The following is an 11095-nucleotide window of genomic DNA, read 5'->3' as shown; positions in this document are numbered from 1 at the left end:
CTGTAAATACATTGGAGCACTGTAAAAGCAACACTGGAACACTGTAAATACAACAAAACTGGAAATACAAAAAAACTTTAAACATTGGAACACTGTAAATACAACACTGGAACACTGTAAATACAGTAAAACACAGTAAATACATTGAAACACGGTAAATACAATAATGGAACACTATAAATACAACAAGGGAACACTGTAAACGCAGTGAAACATTGTAACTGCAACAATGAAAAGCTGTAAATACAAGTGGAACACTGTAAACACAATAGTGGAATACTGTAACCACAACAATGGAACACTATAAATACAACAATGGAACACTGTAAATACAATACTTAAACACAATCTAAAAAACTCACAGCACCGCAAAAGTGCAGAATGCGAGATTTCTTATACTACATGATTCAAATTAAGAAAAAATCACGTTTCGTTCTGTGTAAAGCTTTAAAACGTCATGATAAAGCTCTACGCAGAGCGAAGTGCTCTCCCAATAAAAGTCCTCTTTGCAACTTGTGTTTGTTCTTCCTCACTATTGCCAGTACACTGAATCTACCCTAGTCATCCTGGTTACAAACTTGGTAATAAGCCTGCGTACAACCAGGCGAACTTTTGCTACACAAAAGAGACTGTATACGTTCTACGCACCAACGAGCTGCGGTGTCCGAGTGGTTAAGGAGATGGACTTGAAATCCATTGGGCTTTGCCCGCACAGGTTCGAATCCTGTCCGCAGCGAATGTTTCAAGGATCCCAATGGGAATAAGTTATTTTGTCTGACTTTTTTTTTGGGTAATCCTAGGTAATTTATACTATTTGTAGATGAATGGTTCAGAGAACCGACATGTTGATAAATTAGACACATGTGCAACTCTTGGGTATCTTTATTGAGGAAACGTTTCGCCACACAGTGGCTTCATCAGTCCATACGTAGGAGAAACTTGAAGAACAGGAGGAGAATGAGGTAATCAGTCCCTCAACCTTGAGTCGATGTGTTCAGTCCATCAATCTTGAATAGAATATTCAAGATTGATGGACTGAACACATCGACTCAAGGTTGAGGGACTAATTACCTCATTCTCCTCCTGTTCTTCAAGTTTCTCCTACGTATGGACTGATGAAGCCACTGTGTGGCGAAACGTTTCCTCAATAAAGATACCCAAGAGTTGCACATGTGTCTAATTTATCAATTTATACTATATACGATAAATGTACTTACGTGTACCTTTGCCTAAATAAACGTACTAACCAGACATTAATTACTACTATCCACACATCAACAACACATTAATTGTTATCCACACACCAGACATTAATTACTATCCACACACCAACCAGACATTAATTACTATCCACACACCAACCAGACATTAATTACTATCCACACACCAACCAGACATTAAATACAACTACCCACATAACGTTCAAACATAAATTACTAATATCCACACACCAACCAGACATCAATTACTACTATCCACACAACAACCAGACAAATTATTACTATCCACTCAACACCCAAACGAATTATTACTATCCACACAACAACAGACATAAATTACTACCATCCATACAACAACCAGACATAAATTATTATCCACTTAAGAACCAAACAAATTACCACTATCAACACAACAAGTAGGCATGAATTATTATCATCCACACAACAATCAAACGTAAATTACTATCCACACACCAATCAGACATTAATTACTACTTTCCACACACACCCGAGAAATAAATTACTATCCACACACAACCAGATATTCATTACTACTATCCACACACCAACCAGACATAAATTATTACCGTCCACACACCAATCAGGCGTTAATTACTATTATCCACACAACAACCAGATAAGCACAACTAATATGCATTATGTACAGTACTAAAAGAGGATATTACAGTAAGTACACGAGAGAGAATCTTAAGTACAAGAGAGAGGATCTCGAGTACACGAGAGGATTCTGAATACAAGAGAGAGGATCTCGAGTACACGAGAGATTTCGAATACATGAGAGAAGATCTCGAATACACAAGAGAGGATCTTGAGTACAAGAGAGAGGATCTCGAGTACACTAGAGGATCTCGAGCACACGAGAGAGGATCTCGAGTACACGAGAGAGGATCTTGAGTACAAGAGAGAAATGATCTCGAGTACACAAGAATCTTGAGTACATGAGTGAGTAATCCTTCGGAGCGTCGGTATCTGCACGCTAGCTGTTGAAGTGGTAGTCGCATACTAACCCAGACGCAAACCCGACTGAGTATCTTCCACAGGTGAATAAATCTGATAAGGGAGGAAGAAATGGCACCTTGCGTACCCCACTTCTCACCCTGGCGGGTCTTAATGACCTTCCACACCTGTGATCTGCTACACCACTACCTGCCTAGCCCCTACTCACACAACACATGAAAAAAAACACAGGCGCTGGTTTCACCGATGCCTGAAATCGCCGAGACGCCGTTTTTCACTTGCTTATCTGTGATTTAATATGTTTTATAAGTTCATGGAATCTAACGTAAACAAACCTAACTTAATATATCGTACAGTTATCTATCCCAACCTGTACTAAACTCAAATTTAAGCTGAACACGTTCAGAAATTGACGCTGGGTAAAAAGTAAGAAAAATGAAGTGTAAAATGAGGTTGGGATGACCTGGCAGACACTGCAGACAGCAAAGATGGTGCATGTTTTTCCGTGTCCAATACTTACGTAACCAACTGGAGAGAGACTGACATGAAGGAAATACACAGGTGAAAAGCTTCTATTAAGACCTTTCGCTCTCTGTATAGCTTTATCCAATCAACGATAAAGCTCTACTTAGAGAGAAACGTAGACACAATAAAAGCTTCTTCTGCCAGGCTGTGGTTCGTACGTCGGTTTCCGTGCGGCCAGCAGTAACACCCTGGTTGATTAGACCCTGATCCACCACGAGGCCTGATCTCAGACCGGGTCGCCGGGGCGTTAACCCTCCGAAACACTCTCCAGGTATATTCCAGGTATGCTTGTCTTCTCTTCATTACTGAGGGCAGTACATTTGTGTTTGCCGGCGGGAAACTTTCTTGAGCACGTCATGAAGAACTGGTTACCACTGATGTTTAAACCATCATCACACTAAATACGTGATTTATAGATAAGTAAAAAGGACTTAATTTTAACTGAGTTCTTGCTAATTCACCAATTTTACATATCCAGCACGATATATATATATATATATATATATATATATATATATATATATATATATATATATATATATATATATATATATATATATATATATATATATATATAAATAACTGCATTACGTTTTTATGTTGGAGGATGGTTTGCAGAATATTAAAGTCTTGAAGGAAGGTAGAAGTTTACAAAAGGAAAATGTCCACCATCTCCAACTGCCTGATCAGCCGGGTTGTGATGGTTATGTGAACCTGTGGGTCGCTAGCACCAACAGCCTAGATGATCAGGTGGTCAACGAGGAGGACTCAAGGTGAGCTGTAAAGTCAGAGGAACCTTCGAAACAAGGGAGTGCCGAAGGTCGAAAAGGAAAAAAAACAAGACTTTTTTTCGAACCTCCCCTGTACTACAAACACAAGCAACAAAGACAGACAATAAACACAAGGAACAAAGACAGACAATAAACACAAGGAACAGAGACAGACAATAAACACAAGCAACAGAGACAGACAATAAACACAAGGAACAGACACAGACAATAAACACAAGCAACAGAGACAGACAATAAACACAAGCAACAGAGACAGACAATAAAAACAAAGAACACAAAAACAACAAACACAGACAAAAACAAAAAAATCAGTAAATAAAGACTAGCACAAGCAAGACTAGCACAAACAACAAACACTGACAACACACAACCAACAGTCTATAAGAAAAAGCAAGGACAAAGGGATACTTAAACAAATTCCTTCAAAGTGATATTACCTCCTATCCCCTCAGAGGAACAAGAATGTGGTAGCTACTAGCTCTCCCAGATAGTAGTTGCTTCAAGCTCTTAGATAGTGTTACCTTAAAGCTTTCTTAAGTTTGAAGCTCTCTTCACGCGGAAGTTTGAAGCTCTCCCAAACGGTGGCTTACCTGTAATTCGCCAGTAAACAATTCCGAGGGTTTCTGTCTCCGCGGTTCTACTGCTGACGGCCTGATAAATGAAGCTGTCGATGCTGGCCGCAGGCAGTCCGAAGTAGGTACCACAGCCAGGCTGATCAGAAACTGACTTAAAGAACCTATCAAGTTTCCTCATAAACACAGCTAGGGATCCTTTAGTAAATCCCCTTATGCACATAAAGTGATGAAAAATCTGGGTCTCCTTACACTTATTAGGTATTTCCTAAGGAGTACGTACCAGTGGTTGCCTGAAAAATCTGGGTCTCCTTACACTTATTAGGTATTTCCTAAGGAGTACGTACCAGTGGTTGCCTGATTATATTCTTTCTCCAAGGCTTTCGTTCATAATTATAGAGAAAAACTTTATCCAGTCGGCTTCTAATTTTCAAGGCTCGTGTACCTGAACTACTGGCATGTGCAGATGACCTCTCGTTATGTTGTTTCGAGCCCAGGGGTCCACAAGGTCCTTCTAGGAAATGGACGCGGCCCTCACATGAGATTATGAATCCACTTTTATATAGATTCCACACTGCACAGTGTCAACAAAACCGTGCGGCCCTCATCATACACTGAACCATCAAATGTGGCCCAATGTTTAGAAGATTGAGGACAACATGAACCTGAAACTATTCCTGATTTTGGTTTCCGTGCAATAATTTGAGAAAGTCTCTTCTGACTGACTTCAAACTTTCAACCCCAGTGCATTTTACATAGGAGGTTGGGATTGTTATAATTATTGGAGTGTTCAGGTACCAACTTGGTGTGGTAATTTTTCCCGTGAAAAATCCTTGGCATGCCTCATCTTAGAGGCTTCAATCCTTAATTGTTGATGCATTTTATGAGAAGGATTATATCCTATAAGTTTAGTCTTTGTAGGTGCAAAGTTATCAATATACTAATAGTTAAATTAAAAATTGGAATTACTTGGTTTATCATTCTTAGTGCGAGAATGGGCTGCATATAGCGCCTGGATGATGGGCGGTAATCAGGGTTTATCCAAGAAATGGGAGGGGGTAGATGCAATGCCTTGAATCAAGAGCCCTGGACTAGTCATGGCACTCTCCCCACTTCCCTGGAATTTCCATTTGTGCACCCCTCAAGGAAGGTTCCTTGATGTTGGTGAGGGGCTCTTGATTTAGGGAATTGGATCTGTGCTCCAGTTCCCCGAATTAAGCCTGAATGCCTTCCACATCCCCCCCCCCCCAGGCGCTGTATAATCCTCCGGGTTTAGCGCTTCCCCTTGATTATAATAATAATAATAATCCATTTGTGCTTAAAGCTGTTTACGCTCGACTGCGTACTGCTAGCACTAGTAGCATGGCTGATCCAGCTAGCATAGCCTATAACCCCCCCAGAACCATCAACAGGTAAAGGAGCACAACTAAGAACTAGATGAGTACACATACACAAGTCTACGGACTCTACACTTCAAAATGACACAAGAGAAGCGTAATCAGGTTCTATAAAGTAACCTGAGTAATCTGATTACCTTTCTTCCCTGAAGGGAGGATTGCTCCCATTACCTTCCATAATGTTGTACAGATGGTCAACAATATGCTGCACCCCTGCCCCCAGGAAAACACACCCTCCGCCTTCTCTTCCTATTCCTAAGACCAAAAGCCTACACCCTTCATGGCTGGGAATAGGGAAGGTGCATAGATACTGGTGAAAGGCCTTTTGATCTGAGTTACCTATTTGTATTCATGTATGTCATTATACTGCATGTTAACCAATCCTCCATATTTCTTATGTATGTGAAAATGCATGATCGAAATTTCGATATACGCCTCGAGCTGCCAAATGTAAACCAACCTTGAGTATCCATATAATGATGATTTAACCTTCAATATCCCTACAATTCCTCAAAAACTATATTTTCATTTAGACCACATGCTGCATATCTCATACATATGTTATATATCTCATACATACATGGATGCAATAGAATCGCAAACAGTCGATCTGAACAATGCAAAACAAGCCACACGAGGATAGAAATCTTCATTTAGCTTAAGACTTCCACCCCCATGTGGCTTGTTCTACACACATAAGCATAGTGTGTAATATAGTGAAAGCGTAGCAACTCTCACTACAACAAACGTTCACAAAGGGGATGACACTCAGGCCTGGATTGTCAACAAAAGAAAAATAACATGCTGGTAATCACTCTCTAAAGAGACGCGAAAAAAGTTGTAAGGGAGATGAATGAAGTGAGTGAGTGAGTCAGCTGGCGTTGCAGCATCTGGTGTCTGACGCACGGCAGATGAATGAATGGGGGATACTCCTGCCTCTTTACCCACCATCACTACCACCAGCTGGGCACTCTATTACTATGCTATTGCTGCAGGGGTTTCCTTCGTCAGGAAAATGATTATCGACTCAGTTCTTAAGAAACTGCAGGTGTACCGATTGCTGGTTTCGCCCAGTTAAAAATAGAAACACAGATTGTCTTCAAGCTGTCAACTTTAGAGAACTTTCCTTCCATTTCTATTAACGGACGGAGGATCGAAATTTTACAACTGTTTGCTCTAAATGACATCGATTTAATGCGTCACATAAGAAAAAAGATAAAATATCACAAAAGATAAAATACCACAAAGATAAAATACCACAAAAATATAAAATTTCTACAAACCTTCAAAAAGAAATGAGCAAATAATTTTGTGGTCAACAAATCCCGCTCAACGCTCCAATATAACGAAAATTAAACAGTTTACACCTTCCTCTTGAGCGATAAAGAATGGAAGTACTACACCAACTGCTACTGCTGCTGGAGACTGAACCAGTGAGGTGCCAAGGGAGACAGCCACCGCAGTGTCATGGCTGGTGAGACATACGGGCAAGTTTCTTTACACCTGCTGTCCTTGCTCGTCTAGTAGTAAAAATATAAATGGCTGTTAGTCCACTATTTTGGGTTTCCCCCTCTCAACAAATTACAATGCAAATGTACTTGAAATTTCAGTCTTGCTGCAGTTATATCTTGGGAAGATGCCAATGTGCAAGAAACCTGTAAATCTGCTGAAAGCCAACAAAGAAATCGTTTGCTTCCCGCACAAAGTCAATGAAGCTTTTAAACGACTGGGGACGCCTAAAGTACTGAATATGTATATATTCTGTGCAACAGAGGAGAGAGAGTTACATGACAATATATACAAAAGATACTACAGGACCTAGACTAAAACCTACACTTACCATAATAACTTACTGGAGTGAAAGATGTTGGAGGAAGTGTAAAATAAACCCAGTGAAGAGGAACCATGGGAGTCAATATGAGCTCATCCGTGAGGCTAAACTCTTCAACATACTACCAGCAGATGTCGGAAATATTGCAGGAACACGTGTAAAAGTTTTCAAGAGGAAACTGCATTACTGTCAACGCCAGGTGTTAGATCAACTGGGCTGTGATGGATATGTGGGTCAGCGTCCTGCTACCAGCAACAGTCTGGCTAACCAGGCAAATACTAGAAAAGACTGGCCACAGGCCGGGCTATGGGGGTAGGAAGTCTCTAGAAACCGGTCGCAGGTATATTTCAGGGAATGCACAAAACACGCAATAAAAAGAGCACGCAAACACGTAATGGAGGGGGGGGGGGTCACAGCCACAAAAAAAAAAAATAAACGCGCAAAAAGTTACACATAAACACACAAAAAGTTGCACAAAAATACACAAAAAGGTGAAGTCCACATATCAAAATGGTGCACACATACACCAAAAAAAAAAAAAAAACTACATAAACAGGCTAAAAACTTAAACAAACACAGAGGTGGTGAGCAAGCGACGTGTGGGACAATGGATGACATATTTCTCACATTCTCTGCAACATTTTTGCAGCTGTTGTGAATGTTAAAGTCTCCTCTGATGTTACCAACTGAATGTTAAGTGGTTCCCGGCCACGTCATCGCTTGTGTAATCACCCACGTCATCACCCACGTCATCACTTGCGTCATCACCCACGTCATCGCTTGCGTCATCACCCACGTCATCGCTTGCGTTATCACCCACGTCATCACTTGCGTCATCACCCACGCCATCGCTTGTGTCACTGGCTACGTTATTATTCTATATTATTATTACTGCCTTTATCATTATCATCATTATCGTCACAGCTCCAAATGCAATTGACGCTACAGCTGCCGCCACAACTGCCGCCGCAGCTACCATGGCAACTGACACTGTCGCCGCTGCCGCCATCACTCCGATAATGATGGCATCAATAGCACACTCCTGCCGAAGACTCTTCCAGGCGCTAGTCATGTGGATTCTATGTTTAATCTACCTGTAGTGGACCTATAGTCTATGTGTAGTCGATTCCTGGGGTCATCGCCTCTGCACTCAGGTCCTAGACCAGGCCTCCTGGTTAATTAATGTCTGATCAATCAAGTTGTCGGTGAGAGTAGCACTCAGTCCAATATAAACAACACAGCCCGGCTAATGAGGAAGTGACTTAAAGAATTTATCCATTTCTCTCTTGAAGACAGCCAGAGGTCTGTTGGCAATTTTTCTCTTGAAGACAGCCAGGAGTCTGTTGGTAATTTCTCTCTTGAAGACAGCCAGGAGTCTGTTGGTAATTTCTCTCTTGAAGACAGCCAGGGGTTTGTTAGTAATTTCTCTCTTGAAGACAGCCAGGGGTTTGTTAGTAATTTCTCTCTTGAAGACAGCCAGGGGTCTGTTAGTAATTTCTCTCTTGAAGACAGCCAGGGGTCTGTTAGTAATTTCTCTCTTGAAGACAGCCAGGGGTCTGTTAGTAATTTCTCTCTTGAAGACAGCCAGGGGTCTGTTAGTAATTTCTCTCTTGAAGACAGCCAGGGGTCTGTTAGTAATTTCTCTCTTGAAGACAGCCAGGGGTCTGTTAGTAATTTCTCTCTTGAAGACAGCCAGGGGTCTGTTAGTAATTTCTCTCTTGAAGACAGCCAGGGGTCTGTTAGTAATTTCTCTCTTGAAGACAGCCAGGGGTCTGTTAGTAATTTCTCTCTTGAAGACAGCCAGGGGTCTGTTAGTAATTTCTCTCTTGAAGACAGCCAGGGGTCTGTTAGTAATTTCTCTCTTGAAGACAGCCAGGGGTCTGTTAGTAATTTCTCTCTTGAAGACAGCCAGGGGTCTGTTAGTAATTTCTCTCTTGAAGACAGCCAGGGGTCTGTTAGTAATTCCCGCTCATATGTGAAGCGTTTTAAAAAGTCTTCGTCCCTTTACACTTATTAGGTATTTCCGGGTGAGTACCTTATTATGGTTGACAGAGTACCTTATTATGGTTGACAGAGTACCTTATTATGGTTGACAGAGTACCTTATTATGGTTGACAGAGTACCTTATTATGGTTGACAGAGTACCTTATTATGGTTGACAGAGTACCTTATTATGGTTGACAGAGTACCTTATTATGGTTGACAGAGTACCTTATTATGGTTGACAAGGTTATATTTATAACTTAAAAAACTTCATCCGTTCGTCTTGAAACTTTCAAGGCTAGTGTACTGTGACTGGATAAAGGTTCATACAACTATCGTCAGGTGCAAGCGCCTGGTCGTCAATGTTATTTACATAATTCCTTATCTGTGATATACCTTTGATGAGTTCCGAGAGTTATTCTACTCCAGGAGCCTGGCCAGAAGCCAAGCTCGTCTGGTGCTTGGCTGGTCAACCATGCTGTTCTTGATTGTGATTTCCGTGCAATAACTTGAGATAACCTTCAATCTTTCAAGGCTGGTGCAGTGTAACTATACAAGGAGGGTACTGAAGAGTTCCTCGTCAGTGATGCAGGATACACTGGCAGGCATTAACAAGACGAATTATGTTAGACACATGTGCAACTCTTGGGTATCTTCACTGAGGAAACGTTTCGCCACACAGTGGCTTCATCAGTCTATACAAAGGAGAAACTTGAAGAACAGGAGGAGAATGAGGTAATCAGTCCCTCATTCTCCTCCTGTTCAAGTTTCTCCTTTGTATGGACTGATGAAGCCACTGTGTGGCGAAACGTTTCCTCAATAAAGATACCCAAGAGTTGCACATGTGTCTAATTCAACAACATGTCGGTTCTCTGAACCATTCACCTACAAGACGAATTATATTTAGTCATCCGGAACGGCTAATCCTGCGGACTAGGCGGCGATAATAAGGTTTGACCCCAGAAAGCGGAAGATAACTCCAATTCCTTGCATCAAAAGCCCCTTTGAAGGCAAGAAAGTCAAGAATTGACCTCGGCTGACATCTTCCACAACTGTCTTCAAGTTTCCATTCTTCGTTTCGTCCCTCATATTTTCTCTTGTTTATCGTCTTATTCAATAAACTTCTCGTAACACATTTATCAGATTCCATAAATATTCACGGAGCCTTGGATAAGCCCTTGTAAACACAACTAGGTGAATACAACTAGGTGAGTACAACTAGGTGAGTACAACTAGGCGGTGCAACTAGAGGAGTACTTGATACCTTATAAAACATGACTAAAAACACTATGCACTTATAAACATACGTATACAAACAATACACACCTATAAAGACAAATACAAACACCTTTTACGTAAAAACACACAAATCCAAACACCTCTTACGTACAAACACACAAACGTAAACAGCACGTGCCAGTAACAAGCAAGACTAAAATATACACATAGCAAGCTTCACGAGGTATATCTCAGGCATACAAATAAGAAAGATAGAAAGCATAAACTTAAACATTCCAAACACAACTCTGTGCTCGCTGCTGAACAAACATAAATATGATAAGAATACATAAAAGGTAAGCGCACAAGATGCATTTTATACATAGATGCATGTTAAGTAAAACTCTAGTGGAGACAGCAGAGAGAGATCGGCTGGATTTCGAAAGAGATCCACACACAAAACTCTTCACACAAAGATATACAGAACACACACACATATAAAGATCTTCACACACGCATACAAAGATCTACAGAGTGATTTACACTTACACACACAAACATTTATACACAAAGATCTACG

The 11095-nt window shown here is 40.9% G+C and overlaps 1 non-coding gene across 1 annotated transcript; it reads left to right on the top strand.

The window, feature by feature from the left end:
- The first annotated feature begins 654 nt into the window (after window positions 1-654).
- TRNAS-UGA (transfer RNA serine (anticodon UGA)) lies at window positions 655-736 on the top strand. The gene has a single exon. It is a non-coding gene; the product is annotated as a tRNA-Ser (tRNA).
- The last annotated feature ends 10359 nt before the right edge of the window (window positions 737-11095 follow it).

This window comes from Cherax quadricarinatus, chromosome 44, assembly GCF_038502225.1.
Source record: "Cherax quadricarinatus isolate ZL_2023a chromosome 44, ASM3850222v1, whole genome shotgun sequence".
Lineage (NCBI taxonomy): Eukaryota > Metazoa > Arthropoda > Malacostraca > Decapoda > Parastacidae > Cherax > Cherax quadricarinatus.
Note: the sequence above shows the minus strand (reverse complement) of the source record. Positions and strands in the feature narration are given on the sequence as shown.